Genomic DNA, 20,339 nt, shown 5'->3' on the forward strand with positions numbered 1-20,339 from the left:
AGAGTCCATTTAGTGTAGGTCTGATTGCTGCACAGACAGAATAAATACAGCATTTAACACGAAAGTTTCCTTTCTGGAGTCCATTTAGTGTAGATCTGATTGCTGCAGAGACAGAATAAACAATCTGCAACATTTAACATGTAAGTAATGTCACAACAGGTATGTTGCTCAGGAAAAGGCAACGGTGGCACTGGGATGAGTCACAGACAGGGAAATACTGATCATGTTTTTGAAAACCTGTTACACAGCTGTGTTTGCTCCCAGGCAAGCCTCAGTCTCACACTGAGCTGCAGCTAACGAGGAATGACCCAGGTACTGCCACTGCTGTCAGGCTTAGCAAGGAAAGTGCTCTGTGGGTATTGCTAAGGGTGGAACGTGATGTTACACAGAATTACTGCATGGAATACTCACTGCCAGCAAACGCGGCTGTCATTTTGCACAGGTCCATGCTCAGCACTTCCATCAGTGGCCAGCTCAGTCCAACTGTCCCCAGCACTGCAAGGCCACCGCTGCCCCACGTCCCAGGAGCTGTGCAGAGCCACAGGGTCCCCCTGATCCCCCTTTTCTGCAGGCTGAGCCCCTTCCCAGCTCCTCAGCCCCTCCTGGGGCTCCATTCCCTCCCCAGCACTGGAGGTGTCCCAGCAGTGCCCTGGGCCTATGACCACGCTGCTGTATTGACCACGAGACAAATGTGTGTAAAAAGGAATTAAAACTGCAAAACATGGAAAGGAGACAGACACTAGTGAAATTCCAATATGGGAGTGAAAATATATTACTTCAAATTTGCTATAGTATAAGTTGCCTGATTTTTCTAGAACTGAAGCAAGTTATCAGTCAGACAGAAGATGAACCAATTAAATACTTGTCAGTGGTGAGTACACATTTATGCAGCAGGGAAACGCTCAGCTCCTCAGTGCAGCCCTGCCAGGGACTCCTTTGGCTCGCTGCACATGCTGGGTATCAAGCCTGGGGTTATAAATATCTCTAATGGACTTAGCAACAGGTACCTACAATCCTCTCAGAGACAGCAGCTTGCTCTCCTAGCCCTGCATCCAGTTGGCAGGAGAGCTTTTATTGAATTATAGTCGTGCTTCTTTCCTGAACCAGGCTACAAAACTTAACGCAGTCAAAATAATCAAGTCTAAACAAGTCAGAGAATTTCCTTCCTCAGAGCTGCAGGATTTGGATTTCCCCAGCACGTGCCACCCCTGACGGGCTGACCAAGGACCTGAGCCCAGGTTGGCACTGCCACCTCCACTGTGGCAGGGAGCCTGGCTCAGGAAAATCCACTCCCAAAACCCCTTCTCCCTCCAGTTACTTCTACACTTGCAGTGAACCCAGAAAGAGTGGGGGGAAAAAGGGGAAAACCTTGTTCTTCAAGAGAGAATTACATGCAAAGAAGGACTAAAAGGAATATCCACTCAACAACTTGTGGGACAGGAAAAGAAAATGTAGGAGCTCTTAAAAAGCATCAGCTGAAGGAGCCATGGCTACCATAAATTCCATTTTCCCGAGTCCACACACACCAAGTGTCAGGCTCCCTACCTTGAGAATATTGTTGTTATTCCGTGGCCCAGGCACACTGTACTTACAGGAAAGAAATTCCTATGAATGACTCACATTTCAAACTGAGAGAACACCTCCACGGAATCTGCACTTAGGGATGGTTTATTTCCCACCACATATGACGCTGCTGTTTTCTCTACTGTCCCCCAAACTATTAAAAGGAAAATTAGGTGAGGCACATCTAATTACAGGGTTTAGGGTTTTCTGAAACAGGAAAAGGTTGAAGATGGTAAAAGAACAATGGTGAAGAACAATAGGAAGAGATAAGTGACAAGAAAATTCCAAACTCTGGTGTTGAAAAATTTCTCCATTCAGTTTGGCACTCAGGAATAACACTGAACTGCCACCACAGAAATCAATCTATCCCAAGCCTCCACACCACAGCAGCTCCAGAGCATTCAGACAATTTGAACATGTCTGGAGTGTGACTTTGGTGACAGCAACTCGGGAGGTGAAAAGCTTCTATTTATTTATCTGGGGCTTTTCTTGGAACACTTTTTACGCAAAGCCAAGAAAGTCAATTTTTCAACAATTTATAAATTTTGAGCACCAACACGTGGTGTAAATAAAGATGGAGACGTGACCAACTGCACAAAGCTGTGACCTGTCCCCACATTTCACAGCTGTGACAGCTGAGGGGTTTGGAACGCAGGGAGTGGCAGGGTCGGTGTCCCTGTCCCTGCCAGCCCGGCTGGCACACACCTCCCTGCTGAGATGTGTGTGCTTCTCTCAGGCACTGCTGGATCCCCAGGCAGACCCCTGAGGAACCAAGAGCAGATATTTTGCCCAGTTTCCCTGCAGACAAGTCCTGCCAGAGGTGTCTGTCAGCACGTTCAAGGCTGCGATGCGACCCGCATTTCAGGGTGAGCAGCAGCCCCAGGAGGAGGTGTGCTCCAGAGCTGCTGGCATCCACCCCTGGGTGCTGGGATGCTTCAGGGGCCCGGAGCCCGGGCTGGGCCCCAGGGGAAGGGGGGACACGGGGCAGGGCTGTGGGCACACAGCAGCCCGGGCTGCACCGCGGCGTGCCCCCCAAAGCCCTTCACACACCCCAACAAAATACTCTTTGTTAGCTCAACATCCAGAGACTCTGCCCCTTCAGTGACTCTTGGCCATTCTTAACCAACTTTTTCTCCTTCCCTAGAAAATTACAGCCATTTTATGTCACTCAGCAGATGTATTCCATATTTTCCAATGTACTGCACTACTTGTCACTCTTCTCCAATCTTTAGGCGTGTTTTTCTGCCACTGCAGAACTGAGAGAGCAATAAACCAGGAAAGCCTGACTCAAAGCAGTCTGGAAGTGATGCTACTCTGGAGCAGGTGAAAGCAAAATAAAAAGGCACCGATTTATTAAAATATCAAATCACCCAATATGTACTACTCAGATGTTGGTGCTGGGTTATGAAATCTGGATAAATGTATAAAGCAACCACGAGTTCCATCAAAACAACAGCAAGGAATTACAACTATCAAAGGCACCTCTAAATTCTCCCTGTTTCACTGAAAGCCCATTTTCTGCTCCTCCCCACCTTCCAAGGCACCAAATAATTTCCATCTGAAACTAAATCCTGCTTGAAATCCCTGCTCTTCAGTTGCCCTGTTCAAACCCTGATCCCTCAGGACCTTGTGCTCACTTCTATTCTCCCAAAGTTTGAGTATTGCCCCTAAAACAACCCCATCCTTAGGGTGATTTTGCCAAAGAAGGATGGCAGCATTTTACAATTGGCCTCAACAGAAAATACATCATTTGTTGCTTTATTTTTCTGCTCTAGCCATCATATTTCTGTTTTGCCATTGCTTTGCAAGTGAGGCTTTGTTTTGATTATACCAAATGCGTTTGGAACTGAAAGTTTATTCCCTCCCAGCCAAGATATTTTTCTCTTTGCACTGAGGGCACACGCTGGTAATTAATTCAGGCTTTCCAGTTTGTGTCACACGAAAGGAGGAGGAAACTTGGAGAAGTGGGGTAAGCATGGGACAGCAAACCTTGAGCAGAACCCCAACACCTGCTGCAGAAAGAAGAGCCCATTCCAGCCTCTGGTGCTGCCAAGGTGACAACTCCACAGGAGTCATCTCCAGACCTTGTGGGGCTTCTGAGACTCCACAGGAATCACCTCCAGACCTTGTGGGGCTCCTGAGACTCCACAGGAATCACCTCCAGACCTTGTGGGGCTCCTGAGACTCCACAGGAGTCACCTCCAGACCTTGTGGGGCTCCTGAGACTCCACAGGAGTCACCTCCAGACCTTGTGGGCTCCTGAGACTCCACAGGAGTCACCTCCAGACCTTGTGGGCTCCTGAGACTCCACAGGAATCACCTCCAGACCTTGTGGGGCTCCTGAGACTCCACAGGAATCACCTCCAGACCTTGTGGGGCTCCTGAGACTCCACAGGAGTCACCTCCAGACCTTGTGGGGCTCCTGAGACTCCACAGGAGTCACCTCCAGACCTTGTGGGGCTCCTGAGACTCCACAGGAGTCACCTCCAGACCTTGTGGGGCTCACTGAGAGGCTGGAGAGGGAAGTTTGCGGTGCCGGAGTTTCGGACGAGCAGGAACAGATTCCCAGAGCCAGCAGGCTGCTGTTGGGATCTGGGAGGGAGCAGCTGTCCTCAGGCTCTCTGGACATTTAATCCACGCTGCCAGGCACACAGGGAGCCTATTTATGGAAGTCAAGTCCCTGCTCCAGGCCGTGGCACGGCCAGGTTGCAAACGCTTCCTGAGCAGACCTTCCGGGATGTGCTCTGAACACAAAACAATCCCGAGCAGTCACTTGGGCTAATTGTCCAGTCACCCCACCAGTTACCTCTTTCATTAAAAAACAACAGAAACAAGCAGATGAATAAACTTGAGTAAGTCTATGCTGGACTGTGGGAGCCGTGGAGTAACTCCTGGGTTTTGAGGAGAATCTAGGAATTTCTGCACGGTGTGCACAGCAGCAGAGCTGCCTTTTGCTGAACTTCAGAAAACCTAATCCTGCTCCACTCCACCTGAATCCTCCCGGGGATCACAGCCACAATCACGAATCCCACAGGACCCTGTCAGGTTGTATCTTCCAAAGGGACAGATAAGGGCTCTGGCTGCTCCTTTGGCCTTAAAAATAGCAGACTATTTTTATTGCAGGATAAAGACTCTTTAAATGATAATATGATTCTCATTGCCCTGGCAAACACCTTCAGAACCTTTCACAAGAGGTTAAACTCTGCTCTCCCTTTGCATGGGGCTGCTTCCATGCTCTCCTCGCACCTGGCTTCCCCGATTTAAAACAAAAAAAATCAACCAACTGTGTTGTTAAAATGGGGAAAATTCCAGCACAGTCAGGATTCATATTACTCAGTGTCCAGACAAAGTTTAAACGAATCATTTTCCCTCATGAATACATGCTGAAATCCTGACTCTTTCACAGCCCATCCTGGCTTCTTTCCTGCATGGAAAACTTCATTCTTACAAAATTGCAAATCTGAGATTAATTTGTGCATGTACCTGAGTTAAAACTGACATGAAAAGAAGTTCTAAAGGTTTAACAGCTGTACTCACTTGTGAGTGATATTATGTGTTTACCCTTAAAATATAATATTGAGACATGATGAACTTGAAATTTATCCAGTCTCAAAAACTTGCCTGAAATGAATTTCAGGGACCTGTCTGATTCCATCACAATGAAGCTATTTTATAGATTTTATTTTCATTCTATTTTTTTACTCCCTGTTTTATTTTGGATGAGAAATCCACAAGGAAAAAAACAAAAAAAGAAAACCAAAACAACAAACCTTGTTGCCTACTCAATGGAAAGTGATAGGAAGTTTCTGCTCAATATTCGAATAATACAAAGTATAATAAGCACAAGCTACCAATGACAACAGAAATTTTTAGGGTAAACCTGCCCTGCATCCACACTGAAATGTTTCCAGATTTCAGGCTGAATTTCACTGATTTCTTTCACAAGATGATCACCTCCAGGCTGGTCTAATGCATCTCTGTCGCTCTGAAGTGCACAATGTGTAATGAAATGAGAACTTTCTGGCTGTGAAGTGGCACAGTGGCTCTGCAAACGGCCGGGGGATTGCTCTGCTGAGTGAGGAGATGGTGTTTGGCTCCTGCCTTGCTTTGGGAGTTTCTGTCTGAGGGGCTTTTTGAGCTGGGGAAAGGGGGCTCTGCACCTGCACCTACAATTTCTAGCTACACTAGAATTTGGGAACATTTTCCAGACACTGAGGAAACCTGAGTTAATTTAAATAACAGATTTCATGCACGTTAACTAAAATATCAAAGAAACCCTTGAAAAAGGTTAGCTGCCACCTCTGTGCCGTGTGGTATATGACAGAGCACACATCACTTCTCCCCAGCAGTGCCGAAGGAACAACTCAGCAAAATTGTGGGAGAGTAGAAATGTTTTGCTGGAGGTGAAAGGAATGTTTTCTCATTCCCATTCCTCCTTTCCCCTCATCCCTTCCAGGCCCCTCAGCCCTGCAGCTCCTTTGTCCTGAGCCTCCAGCAAGCCATGACTTCAGGTGGGAGTGTTTCCACACGGGAATAAAACTTGGAACTCCTGGCACGGGAAAGGACACTCACAGCACGGGCTTCATTTGCTCCCTGCACTCTCTGATGGGCTCTGTCCTTCAGCACAGCATCACTGATCAGCTTTCCCTAGAGGAAATGAGGCTTACCCAATTGCATCTGTCTGTGTGTCTGTCAGTCCTCCCTGGGAAATGCAGGGCCCATGGACCAGCATCGACCCAACGTCACAGAGGAACAGGAATTTTAAATATACTCAATTCCCTCAAGGTTTCTGAAAATTCAGACCTCTGTAGGTAAGACAGACCCTTCAAGCATCCTGAGTCAGCAGAAGATGGCCACGGCTCAGTCCTTACACACAGACACATCCACCTTGCTTCCTTGCTTAGCCCCCTCTGGAATATTTAAAAACGGGCACATTAAAGTAGGAAAGAAATTCCTTGCTTCATCCTTTTGGGATCATGTAAGTTCTAAACCAGAAATGAGTGTTGTTTAACTCTCTCTGAGCACAGAGGGTGAGCAAAGGCCACCCAGCTGAGTTTAAACAAGCACCCATTGCAGAGCTCAGTACAGGAGCAGGGAGGGAGCAGAGCTGAGCAACACCTGGAAACCCCATTCTGACACCCCAGTCTGGGGTCACCTCCAGTCCCATCCCAGGCCTGGGGTCACCTCCAGCCCCATCCCAGGCCTGGGGTCACCTCCAGCCCCATCTCAGGTCTGGGGTCACCTCCAGCCCCATCCCAGGCCTGGGGTCACCTCCAGCCCCCTCCCAGGTCTGGGGTCACCTCCAGCTCCATCCCAGGTCTGAGGTCACCTCCAGCTCCATCCCAGGTCTGAGGTCACCTCCAGCCCCATCCCAGGCCTGGGGTCACCTCCAGTCCCATCCCAGGCCTGGGGTCACCTCCAGCCCCATCCCAGGCCTGCGGTCACCTCCAGCCCCATCCCAGGTCTGGGGTCACGTCCAGCCCCATCTCAGGTCTGGGGTCACCTCCAGCCCCATCCCAGGCCTGGGGTCACCTCCAGCCCCATCCCAGTTCTGGGGTCACCCCAGCCCCTCCCCAGGTCTGGGGTCACCCCAACCCCATCCCAGGTCTGGGGTCACCCCAGCTCATCCCCAGTTCTGGGGTCACCTCCAGCCCCCTCCCAGGTCTGGGGTCACCTCCAGCCCCATCCCAGTTGTGGGGTCACCTCCAGTCCCATCCCAGGCCTGCGGTCACCTCCAGCCCCATCCCAGGTCTGGGGTCACCCCAACCCCATCCCAGGTCTGGGGTCACCCCAGCTCATCCCCAGGTCTGGGGTCACCTCCAGCCCCATCCCAGGTCTGGGGTCACCCCCAGCCCCATCCCAGGTCTGGGGTCACCCCAGCTCATCCCCAGTTCTGGGGTCACCCCAGCCCCATCCCAGGTCTGGGGTCACCTCCAGCCCCATCCCAGGTCTGGGGTCACCTCCAGCCCCATCTCAGGTCTGGGGTCACCTCCAGTCCCATCCCAGGTCTGGGGTCACCTCCAGTCCCATCCCAGTTCTGGGGTCACCCCCAGCCCCATCTCAGGTCTGGGGTCACCTCAGACCCCACAGTGCCCCGAGGGACCCGAGAGCAGCGGGGAGTTCTCACACATCCACTTCAGTGCACAACCAAACCCAAACTAGGGAAGGAAGGAGCCCTTAGCCCAAAATTCCCCCAAACAGCAGGCACGGAGCCTCTGGAATTCCCAGGAAATGGCACAGCAGCAGCTGCACACCCTGCTCACACCTCAGCCCCCCCAGCAGGGAACAGAAACCCCTCGAGTGACAAAGAGCAGAGAAACCCTCTCAAAATGGCTTTTTCCTTTGGAAAGCACATACCACCAAAGACAAATGTTTATTTTCTAACCTTAAACTATTTCATGGTTTGGAACCCTCTTACGTTAACTGACTTAGGATATTTCTATATTAACTATTAATCTCGGAGATGGAACATTATCAAACCTTTTCAGGTATATAATAAACCAATCTACTATCAAAAGAGAATTATCTTCAAATAAGTCCAACAGGGTAATTACACCTAACAATTAAGTCTGACACCTCTTCACCTGAACCTGGATCTCTGCAGCCCATTTTTCCAACTGAGCTCCCAAAGACCTTTCTCTTAAAAATACCAATGAGCTTCATAGTCCCTAATCAACACAAAACTAAAGGACTCTAAACCCAGTAATTACAGTTTTTTAGGAATATTATTTTAGCTACAATGAAGTCCTCAGAAGTTTCTTCCAAATCTTTAAGAACATAAAAGCATCAAGATTACACTAACTTTATTTTCTCCTGTAATCTTTATAATTTCTGGCCTGATAAGCAAAATAAACAAGCTTTTCCAATTGTATTTAAATTGATTTAACTACAACTGCTTGGTCTTGACAGGAGCTCAAGGTGTCAGACAAACTGAGGTAGGTAATTCAATCAAATATACTGTAGTTAAATCCCACATTCACAATGCCTGCAAGTACCAAGAACATTCTTGTAAATATTCCTGCTACTTATTAAACACTTCCTTTACTTTTTGCATACCGTTTTCCCCCTCTGAAAACAAACCTTAAACCTTCAGTTCACACTCTGCCTTGCTTTGGCAAGCCCCAGGCCAGAAGTGTTGCCCACGGAGCTCACAAGGAGCTGCCTCTCCCTCTCTGCTTTCCCTTCTGAGCTCCTGACCATCACCCACGGTTCCCCAGCTGCTCCTGGCTCGGGGCTGGGGCACATCCCACATCCCACACTGCCCGGAGCAGGAGCTCAGCCTGCAGCTGTAGGATTCCCCTCCAGGTGATGGGGCACATCCCATACCTGTAGGATTCCCCTCCAGGTGATGGGGCACATCCCACACCTGTAGGATTCCCATTCCAGGTGATGGGGCACATCCCACACCTGTAGGATTCCCCTCCAGGTGATGGGGCACACCCCACACCTGTAGGATTCCCCTCCAGGTGATGGGGCACATCCCAGATCCCACACTGCCTGGAGCAGGAGCTCAGCCTGCAGCTGTAGGATTCCCCTCCAGGTGATGGGGCACATCCCACACCTGCAGGATTCCCATCCCAGGTGATGGGGCACATCCCACACCTGTAGGATTCCCCTCCAGGTGATGGGGCACATCCCACACCTGTAGGATTCCCATTCCAGGTGATGGGGCACATCCCACACCTGTAGGATTCCCCTCCAGGTGATGGGGCACATCCCACACCTGCAGGATTCCCCTCCAGGTGATGGGGCACATCCCACACCTGCAGGATTCCCATCCCAGGTGATGGGGTACATCCCACACCTGCAGGATTCCCCTCCAGGTGATGGGGCACATCCCACACCTGCAGGATTCCCATTCCAGGTGATGGGGCACATCCCACACCTGCAGGATCCCCCTCCCAGGTGATGGGGCACATCCCACACCTGCAGGATTCCCATTCCAGGTGATGGGGCACATCCCACACCTGTAGGATTCCTCTCCCAGGTGATGGGGCACATCCCACACCTGTAGGATTCCCCTCCCAGGTGATGGGGCACATCCCACACCTGCAGGATTCCCACTCCAGGTGATGGGGCACATCCCACACCTGCAGGATTCCCCTCCCAGGTGATGGACTGGAATTGGGTACCAGGCATCACCCAGCAGCCCAGAGCACTGTTCCATATAAAAAGAAGCCTCCTGCCCCACATGAGCTCCCCCAGGGAGGTAAAACAGAGAAGCTTCCAGCATGGGGAGGGAAGAGGAGCGCTCAGGGGGTGTCACATCCCCTGGAAGGGGAACTGGAGGATGAAGCAAGGATGAAGGACAGGTCCTAGCTGTCACCTCGGCAGGATCCCCCTCCTTCCTGGAGCAGTGCACGCTCCACACGCAGCAGCGCCCGGAGGGAAGCAGGGAAGGGCGAGCTGGAGGGAGCCACGGGCTGGCTGCAGTCCCAGCTCAGGCCACGGAACACGGAGCTGTGCCCCAGCACTGCAGCCCCCCCGTGCCGAGCCCAGCACACAGCAGCCCAAAGCTCTGCCTAGGCCAGGAAAGCTCTGCTAGGCTGGGTCCAAGCCTGCAGCCCCCCGAGACAGCCCCGGCTGTGGGGAGAGGGGAGGGGAGGGGAGGGGAGGGGAGGGGAGGGGAGGGAAGGGAAGGGAAGGGAAGGGAAGGGAAGGGAAGGGAAGGGAAGGGAAGGGAAGGGAAGGGAAGGGAAGGGAAGGGAAGGGAAGGGAAGGGAAGGGAAGGGAAGGGAAGGGAAGGGAAGGGAAGGGAAGGGAAGGGAAGGGAAGGGAAGGGAAGGGAAGGGAAGGGGAGGGGAGGGAAGGGGAGGGAAGGGAAGGGGAGGGGAGGGAAGGGAAGGGAAGGGAAGGGAAGGGAAGGGAAGGGAAATGCTGCTTCTCCCCACTAAGCCAGCCAGGCTGAGAGGCTCCCGGAGGGCACGGGCAGCCAAGGAACCCGTGTGGGGCTCCCACTAACCAGGCTGCTGCTGTGGGCCAGGGAAGCCCTTGTGGTACAGCCTCAGCCTGAGATTGAATTACCTCCCTTCCACTAATTAGCACCTCCTAAAGTACAGGGTAAATCAAAGCAATCGTGGGTTAGAATGGCCTAGGGTAAACTGAGTTATGATTTAGACTGAACTGGTGCAGCACAGGCCAAACTGCTCAGAACAACTGCTCTGATTTGATCAGAGTTCCTGCTACTTTATTAACTTAAATTAGCTACTCCCAAACACAGCCTAAATAAGGACAGGATCCCTGCCTTCCCTGTGAGGCTTTGAGGATGCTAATGAGCCCTGCAGCATCAGCTGCCTGGCCCTATTCTGCTGCTAACAACACTCTTGTTTATACATATAAGGTAATTAATTTACAGGTAAATTCTAATCCAAATGCTTTAGAGTCCTAGATTCTTTTCTCCTACTTATATCTGGAATATTAGCAATGACTAGCAGGATATATTTTTTGTACCTCTGCTCCTTTAAGTAAGTGTCCATACTTAAGTAACTATCCATAGCTTATTTTCCAGATGCTGTGAAGTTAACAGCTCCTTTTAGTTAAACTTATTTTCATGACAGTATCATACTTAAAATTATACTGCTACACTAAATACTATGGACACAGAACTAGAGGTGTTTCATGCATCCTAACTAGACTCCTCAGCCACCAAAAACGAATTCTGAATTCAGGCAGGTTAGGACTGTTAGGAATAACTTCTATTTCCATCATCTCTTTCCTATGTAACTCCAGCAGAAGCATCACTTGGTGGGCAGTGGATCCTTGCTGGATCTAATGCAGCACAGGCACTTCCTAAATGTTGGCTTTAGGGTTATTTTTAGCAGGATGCACAGAACTCTGACTGATGGGGCTGGACTCTGAATGGGGAGCTGTATTTTGAATGTCCCAACAGAGCAGAGATCAAGTGCTGCTGAGCTGATCCTGTCCACCAGCAGCTGCACATTTCCTCCCCCTGGGCTTGGCCACAGATCCTGGGATTACCAAAACACTGACCCATCAGACAGGGAAACTGAGGCAGCAAAGGCTGTATCTCCTCAGATCCCACATGGATCCTGCAGTGCTGGCAGAGGTGGAAGCGCACTGCAGGCTGATGCTCAGCTCCTGTTTTCTTACAGCAGATTGTCCTGACAAGGGTTTTCCTTGGATCGCAGGATATGATGAGAGAACTTATCATTTAAGAAGTTAAGAGCACCTTAATCAAAGTAATTACTGAAACTGATCTGATTGGGAAATAATTTATTTAGAAAAAGTTAGGACTGCCAACTGGGAAGCTCCGACCCAACCCCTGAGCTGATTGCTTTAGATGTGGATGATTTCCCACTTAATTTTTCAAGTGCTATTGAAAATGTCTTCATCTGTGAATGTCAAATATTTATTTTTCTAAAACACTAAATAATGGCCATCTAGGCATCTCAACATGTAAACAACATGTCAGGTAGGCTCTCAAGCACCCGGCTGTACGTGAGTTCCTCTGAAGCAATCGGAAGAGCTGCACCTCACTGCAGCTCCGTGGCACTCCAGGGAATTCCCCCGGGACAGAGCCCTCCGTAGGGCTGGCACTGCCACATCCTGCTGGGAGAGCTCCTCTTAAACCAGCTGCTGAGAGCTCGTTCCTCCCTCCCAGGATGCCAGCAATGATTCCATTTGAACAGTCTGCCCCCTGAAAATCACAACCCATCATGGATGTGATTAATCAGCTCTGCACTTGTGGTGCGTATTTGCATTTTCTGAAGACTTAGCTGGGATGTACGAACATCAAATCACAAAATCGTAGAATGGTTTGGGTTGGGAGGGACCTTAAAGCTGATTCTGTTCCACCCCCTGCCAGGACAGGGACACCTCCCACTGTCCCAGGCTGCTCCATCCCCATCCAGCCTGGCCTGGGCACTGCCAGGGATCCAGGGGCAGCCACAGCTGCTCTGGGCACCCTGTGCCAGGGTTTGCCCACCCTCAAAGGGAGGAATTCCTTCCCAATATCCCATCTAACCCTGTCCTCTGGCAGTGGGAAGCCATTCCCTGTGTCCTGTCACTCCAGACCCTTGTAAAGGGTCTCTCTCCATCTTTCTGGCCGGCTCCTTCAGGTCCTGGAAGGCCACAGTGACATCACCCTGAAGGCTGCCTCTCTTCTCCAGGCTGAACAATCCCAATTCCGCCAGGCTTCCCCCACAGCAGAGCTGCTCCATCCTCCTGATCACCTTGGTGGTCTCCCCTGGACTCCCTCCAACAGGTCCATGTCCCTCCTGTGCTGGGAACCCCAGAGCTGTGAGCAGAACCCCAGGAACTTTTCACATAAAACAGACAAAAACCAATCTGCTCTTTAAAATACACAGGAGATGGTGACAGCGACTCAGGGGCCAGCAAATGAAGGGATTTCATTCAGACTTGGTCCTTTACTTTCTGGGCTCTGAGGAGCAAGGATCACCACATCTGATCTACTGTCAGTGAGGAATGAGAAAGGCACTTGTGGAGAAGAACACTCCCCAGGAATTAGGGAACAAGGATGCAGCCACAGAGGGAGCGTGTGCGAGGGGCAGCCTTTAAATGTGGGATCATCTCAGTGGTCCTGCAGAGACTCTACCAAAACCCACCACCCATCAGAACTGCTTCCCCAGGGAGAGCAGGCTGAAGGCACACGGCTGGGGCAGAACCTGGGCAGGGTTTGGACAGGGCACAGCTGCACACCCATAACCTGGAAAAGGCACTTTCAGGGTTCTGGGATTACTTATCCAGCTGTGATCCTGAAATGATCACAGTGATGCTCTGGAGCCCCAAGGCACTGTCCCAAAGAGCAGGAAGTCTCAAGCTCCTCTCAGAGCATACACACGTCTAGAAATACACAGGAATTTAAAATTTATGTCAAATTCCAGCCCTACTTCATGCATCATGGTTTTACAGACTCCCAGAATGGCTGAGGTAAGAAGGGAATTCTGGAGTTTCTCTTGTGCAATCCCCCTGCTCAAGCTTCTCTTGCAAGTTCTTGCCAAAATAGTTCAGCCTGACTTTCAGAATGGTTTTTACAAAAATGTGCAAGTGCCCCAAGTTGTTCTTCTCCTTACACCTGTGGAAGTTTGTTCCACAGGAGGGAAATATGTGCATAGAAATCTGTCAAAAGAACATATGTGATTCCCAAAGTCTCCTGCAAACACGATTTCTGTTGGCGTCAACCTCACGGCATTGCACGAGATCAAAGAAAAACCAATGCAGTATGGTAAAACTTGGGATGGTGAAGCCTCAGTTTCCTTTTGAATCCTGACAACTTTGTCTGGTTTTTTAACTGCTTAATGCTCCTGAGCCTCTGCCAGTGTCACATCCTCGTGCTGGGGAATTGCCACCCTGGAAGGGAGTCACCAACACTGGTGGTGCTAGGCTGGGGATGGAAAATCACCTTTCAATTATGAAATGCATGTATGGCCCCAGCATATGTGGAATGTTTACATCCGTAGAGAAACGGCCCAACTGTCCCGTTCAATCTCCAGGGCAGACTGACAGGGGAATTTTTCTTTAATAAAGAACTTTGATGGAACAGGAATGTCAGCTTTACTGCACACTGCACTGACTGGAACAGGATCAAAACTGAGTTCCACACGATGTTTTCAGGGGAAAAGAGGAGAATGTTTCATGGAATTTCAGTCAGGATTTGGCTAGCATCCTAGAACATATATCTTGTTATGAAAACTGCTGAAACACTTTTAAGTGGGCAAGCCATAAGTGTCCTTGGAGCTATCCAGTCAACTGGAAGTCACACGGGCAGAACCTCCTAAAGTAGAAAAGCCTGAAATTGGGAGGGGGGGCGAGGGAGGGGCAAGTATCTTGGAATCCTATCTGTTATCCAGAACGGCTCCCTTGTGCCTACAGCATGAAGTAGTTACAACTTGTTTTCTGCTATTGTCACAGATCCAGGACGTTACTCTGGCTAAATCATAATCTCTTCCTGCCTCAGTTCATCCATGTGCAAACCTGGCTCGCTAACTCTTACCTTAATGTGTCATGGGGCTTAATTAATAACACTTAGGTCTTTTAAGTCTTCTACAAACATTAACTACTTCTTGTAACAACTCTCCAAGGTATTATTATCCCCATTTTACTCGTGGAGAAACGGCAAAAGAGGTTGTCGCTTGCCCAAGGCAACAGAGTAGTAGTTACACTTAGAGATCTTCCTCACGGGCTACTCTTAACAGTGGAAACATGTCAACAAAGGCTAAGACAAAAACGACAAACTCGAAATTACTTTTAGAAGCGCACCATGAGCATCTGGAAGGCGATGGAAAATCCCTCCCAGAAACAACAGGCTTGGGACCAGAAACAGCATCACAACTGTCACCGCAGAGAACGAAGTGCCCTGGACAGACGTAGGCTCGAGCTCACCCGAACAGCCTCACACAAACAGCCAGACTTGTCCTCTCGAGCGCTCTTAAGTACCATAAAATTGAGCAACAGGCTCGTGCGGTGCTCTCCAGTAACACCGAGCGAGCAGATAATCAATGTGGTATGCGGCTCGCTAATTCCTTCCGCCGCCTTCCCAGCAGGGACCGGGAATGCCAATAACGGCCCCGGGCGGCGGGGCTCCTGCACGGTGCCGGTGCCGGCCACAAAGTTGGCGTCCCCGGCGCGCTGACATCCGCGGAGCCGCCGGCGGAGCCGTGCCCGGGCAGCGCGGAGCCGGCGCCCCGCCGCCCCCGGGCCGCTGACAGGCGCGTCCGGCGCCGAGCCGCGCCAGCAACAGGCGCGTCCTGCGCGGGACCCGCGCGGGCACGGCCCGCAGCGCCGCGGCTCCGGCCCGGCCCCGGGGCGCACGGGCCGGGCGGGACCCGCCGCAGGCCTCGGCCCGGGGGGGCGCGGGGGGTGCCAGGCGGGGTGACACCGCTCCGCCGCTGCCCGCGGCAGGGCCGCCCCGCCACGGCCGCGGCCGGGGCTCGCCCGGGGCTCCGAGCGGCCGCGGCGGGCGAGCGCGGCGGGCGCGCGGTGCCCGCGGGCGGCGGGCCCGCGGCGGGCAGGCCCCGAGGGGACATCCCGCCGGTCACTCGCAGCGGCCACCCCGCGCCCCCACCTGATCCCGGGCTGGGACCCGCGCGGCTCCGCCGCGTCACTCACCTGCGGGAGCGGGGGCCGGGGAGCGGCGCCGCGGGGCCGCGCTGCGGGCGGCCGGGCGGGCGGGCGGGCGGAGGGGGCGGGCGGCGGCGGCGGCGGGTCCGCGCTCCGGGCGCTCGGCGCTCAGCGCTCAGTCGCCATTTCCCGCCTACCGACCCGCTGCACCGCACCGAGGGACCCGGATGGCAGCGGGGCCGCCGCGCAGGCGCGCCCGGCCGGGGGAGGGGGCCGGGCCGGGGCAGGCCGGGAAGGAGGGAGCGGAGCGGGGCCTGGCAGGCGGCGGGGCCGGCGGCCGGGAGCGGCGGAGGAGGCGCGGCCGCCCCGCTGTCCCGGCGCCGGGCCGCGCCGCCGCTCCGGGAGGTGAGGGGAGAGCGGAGAGCGGAGCCCTGAGGGCACCGCGGGGCGCGAGCGGCCGGGGGCGAGCGAGAACCGGCCCTGCCCGAGTCCCGGCGGCGGGCGAGAACCGGCCCTGCCCGCGCTCCCCGGGCAGCGGCAGCGCCGGGCAGCACCCGCCGCGGCCGGGCGGACGGACGGGCAGACAGGCGGACAGACGGACAGACGGACGATCGGACGGACGGGCAGCGCAGCCCCGCCCGCCGCGGCTCCGGCCGCCCGCTCCCCGCGCTCCCCCGGGCGCTGCCCGGCTCCCGGCCCTGCCGCCTCGCCCTCCGTGCCATTCCCGAAGCGTAGGGCACTGCCGGCTTGCGGTTTCGGTTGCTGTTTTTAAGTCGCCTGTGGAGTCGGTTGTGAAGTTTTTATTTCCGCTTTCTGTTTTTTTTTTTTTTTTTTTTTTTTTGTCTTCTAGGCAGCCTCTTCGTGTGGGAAATGCTGAGGATGCTGCGTGATTTGCTATTTAAAGGGCTTAATGAAGCGGCTTGGCCACCTCTTGCAGTATGAGGATGTGGTGACGTTACTTTTCTTGTCTCAATGCTACTGAATTTAGATATCTTAATTTTTCTCTTGGTAATCACTTTTACTTACCAGTCTTTGTAACAGAAATCAGTTCTCAGGTTCACCTGTGTTATGACTGGATAACATCTCAAGGTACTGCCCAGAATGGAAGGTTTTACAGGAGTGTCTGGCATCCTCTAATTTAGCAGTAAAGAAACCTACACGGGTGTTGTGTTTCCTGGTACCTGTTGACTCCCTGCTTAGCTTTTGAACTTGGATCAGATTATAGAAGTCCCAGCTCTCTAGTCACCTAAAATATTTATTGGCTTGTTAAAGAGAAGTACATCTGCTGCTGTGAAGCCAAGATTTGTTTTAGAATTCTGTCACAGGACTCTACTACTCTGTCTTTAACAGAAGACACTATAAAGCTAATTTTACCATAGGAAAGAGGTAGTACGAAAGTAGTGGAAACTCATTCAGAACAGGGAACCATATTCCTTTAGAGCATTCAAGTATTTCTTGTGGATATTTTGTGAATGATCAGCTGTGAAAAAGGTTAGTTTGGGCATGTTGGAGCCTCATTAAGATGGTTTGGCAGTCCCTGAGGAGGAACCTGTATGACAGGATAACTGTGTGATGTCTCACACTGTTACCCCAAAAGGACAGTCACTGGTACTTAGAAAGTGGGAGTTTTGGGAAACGGTGGGTGGAAATACTCTCTCAAGCCATGTAATTAAACTGAAACGAGCGGCCAGAGGAGCTGATCCAGCAAGGTTCAAAGCAAGCAGGTGTTTGTGTGAGCACCAGCACGGCCAAAAACACTCTGACAAGAGATTAAATGTGTGACTCAGGATTCAAACTGATCTTTATGGCAGTGAGCACTGCCCTTTTCTGGGTAACAGGATATCAAAATTTGTTTTTCACAGCGCCTTGTGCTCGAGTTCCCTGGTGCTGAATTAGGGAGACTTGCAGGAAAGGGACTATGGAAAACCATCTTGCTGATGGTGTTGCTGTGCTGCTCAGAGGTCCCCTCTGTACCCTGCTCCCCACGGAGCACAGCCTCAGCCCCGAGTGGGCAGTGTGAAAACCCTGTGCTGGCACACGGAGCCTGGGGAGCTCGCAGTGTTTGTCTGGGCCAAGGAAAAGGCTGAGCTGGCAGCACTGGGCTTCCCTGGCCCGGGGATCCGGGCTCCTGGGGCATTTGAGGAGCACGTTTGCTTCACTGCACAGAGAAACCGAAAGGGAAATGTGCACTTGTCAGAACACTGCCCATTCCTGCAGTGGGATCCCCACTGCTCCTCGAAGGCCGTTCCTCAGGGTTGAGGATTTCTTCCCTGCTCTGTCCCCTGAGCCTTGCAGAGCCCTTAGCTCTGTGTTTATACATCATATAAACCAGCAGGTTTTTGTAGCATCTGCAACTCAGGGCTGGGTGGGGTTTATTCCAGCTCCAGTTTCAGTTCAACTTCAGCAAATCCAGGAGTCTCCTTTGGGTTTATATGTTGCTGTTGCCCATTTCCAGTGTTTGCTGTTCCTGTTGCCTTTCCAAAGGGGATCAGTTCCATTGGATAGGTGAGCAGAGTTGAGAAGCAGCTCCCAGGCTGTGCTGCTGCTCCATCCCCGGGTCTGGGAGCCAATCTGGCTGTCCAGGAGCAGCTCCAGACTTGCTGTTCTCCCTGCAGACACTCCAGCTGACAGCAACAGGCACTCATCTGCTCCCAGTCCCCGCAGAAACACCCGGGAACGAGCCTTGTGTTTGATCTGGCACAGTGCAGCACTGGAGAGTGGCATGAGACATTCCTGCAGGGGTGGAAATGCACAGCCACCAGCGGGCTTTGGGAAGCTGAACTGTAGATTATCCATCCCAGTAATCCCAGTGTGGCTACACAGGTTTCATAGGTTGAGGAATTGGGAGTATTAGGGTTTCTATATTGGCATAAAAGTGTTCAGGCATAAGTATCACTACTGTGTTTCTGGCTGGCTTGAAAATTCCACTGCACTCTCATAAATAGGGAGAGGTGGCCCTGGCTGGTTTTGTGGGTTTGTTTTCCTGTTTTATTTAAACTACAGAAATCGGGTCTCCTGAGTGCTGGAGCCAGCTGGAACAGCAGGCCACTGCTCCTCCTTATAAAGTGCCTAATCTCACATTTTCTAGTTCATTGCGGCAAGATTTGTTCCTATCAAGTATTTTGGTCAGCCTCAAGGAAGGGTCCCAGGTTACTTCAGCTGGAATTTCCCTACTTGGCTGCCAGGTTGCTGAAAGCACTCTGTATCTCCCGGAGCAGGGATTGCAGCTGACAGATTTATGGCATGTGGAAATTCTCCTTAATAGGGATAAAGGAGAAAGTTTTCAGATAGAGAGTTTGTGTGTGTACAGGAAATGGGAAATGGGTGCTGCTGAGAGCTCAGGACCTCCAAAACCACCACATGAATGAGCCTTGTTCAATCCAGTGTGCAAACTGTAAACAGGGGCAGTAAATAGATTGATAGAGAAGAAAACATTTTGTACTTCTTGCATATACTACTGCAGAACACTCACTCACCAGCTCTTCTGTCCTGCAGGCTTTGGATTTCCCACTGTTGCTGGGTTTGCATATATGAACATGTAAAATGATAACATTTAATAAAATCCACAAACCATTATCTCGCATCTGTTTCTTGACACCTCAAAGTATCTTTAGCTCTTCATGGCTATTAAAATGCTGAAAAATACAGGGGTTTGTTTCATCCAGAACTGGGTTTGACCTTTTGGCAAGATCCTGCCCATCAGTTTGGTTTTCCTCATTTTGAAATTAAAATGGGTTCACCAGCGATTCTTTGTTTTTGTGGGATCCATGTGACTTCGGGAAAGCTTTGGCAGAGTCGGTTTGCTGAAAACCTCCAAAACCGGGCAGCTAGGACTGGCTGGAGTAACTGGAGCTGTTTCTCTGGCTGCGGGGTGGAGGTGCCTGCATTTCTGACACTGCCTGAGCTCATCCCTCGGCTCTGGCAGCCGAATGTCAGCTCCTCGTGTGAAGTGCATTGCCACATGGATCCAAAGGGATTTGGAGCCTCGGAGCCAGGAGTGGGTGTGCTGCTGGGGCTACCTGGGCGTGCTGGCTCACATGCGGGCTGGCCGCGGTGCGGTGGGAAGAGGCTTTGCTGGATTTCTGCTGCAGACCTGGAATGTGAGAGCCGGTTGGATTCCCAGTCTCGCTGGGTGCTGAGGGAAGCAGCTGCTCGAGGTCTGTCAGCGTTGTCTGTGTGCCATTGCCATGGCAACGGCAGCGGGCTCCGCACTAAGCACAGGGATGTCTGAGCTGCATTTCCAAAACAAACCCGAGCTGGTTTGTCACCCTCGGTGCTGTACAGCCCGGCTGCAGGGGCAGCTGTGAGCCCACGGCTCCGCAGCTCCTGCTGGGAGAGGTGCTCCAGAGCCCTCATCATCCTGGTGGTCTCCTGGACCCTCTGCAGTAGCCCCCTGTCTTTCCTGAGCTGTGGAGCCCAGGACTGAACACAATACTCCAGGGGTGGCCACACAAGGGTGAAGCAGAGTAATCACTCACGTGGAAAGAGGGAAAAAAGAGAAAACGTGGAATGCTAGAAAAAGAAAAGGCAGAGGAGGAACATGGAGCAACTCACCTTCAGCACAGAGCCCAAGAGGGATGGTCCTGCTGATGGGCAGGGAAGGGAAAAGCAGCTGTGAGGACAGAATGGTTTAATCTCAACATTTCAGAAGTAGCTCTATTCAGGGGTCTCCCCAAGCTGTGCCGTGTGGTGCTGCACGACTTTGGAGAATGTGGGGTTCAGCTGGAACCGGGACG

The 20,339-nt window shown here is 52.0% G+C and overlaps 1 protein-coding gene across 1 annotated transcript in view; it reads right to left on the reverse strand.

The window, feature by feature from the left end:
- CTDSPL2 (CTD small phosphatase like 2) overlaps window positions 1-15,768 on the reverse strand; it is a 30,108-nt gene extending 14,340 nt beyond the window's left edge. Inside the window, exon 1 of the mRNA XM_021541787.4 lies at window positions 15,652-15,768. The gene's annotated coding sequence lies outside the window, so the exon portion shown is untranslated. The remainder of the gene's footprint in view (window positions 1-15,651) is intronic.
- Window positions 15,769-20,339: the final 4,571 nt, after the last annotated feature.

The sequence above is a fragment of the Lonchura striata genome, chromosome 10 (genome assembly GCF_050655825.1).
Source record: "Lonchura striata isolate lonStrDom1 chromosome 10, ASM5065582v1, whole genome shotgun sequence".
Lineage (NCBI taxonomy): Eukaryota > Metazoa > Chordata > Aves > Passeriformes > Estrildidae > Lonchura > Lonchura striata.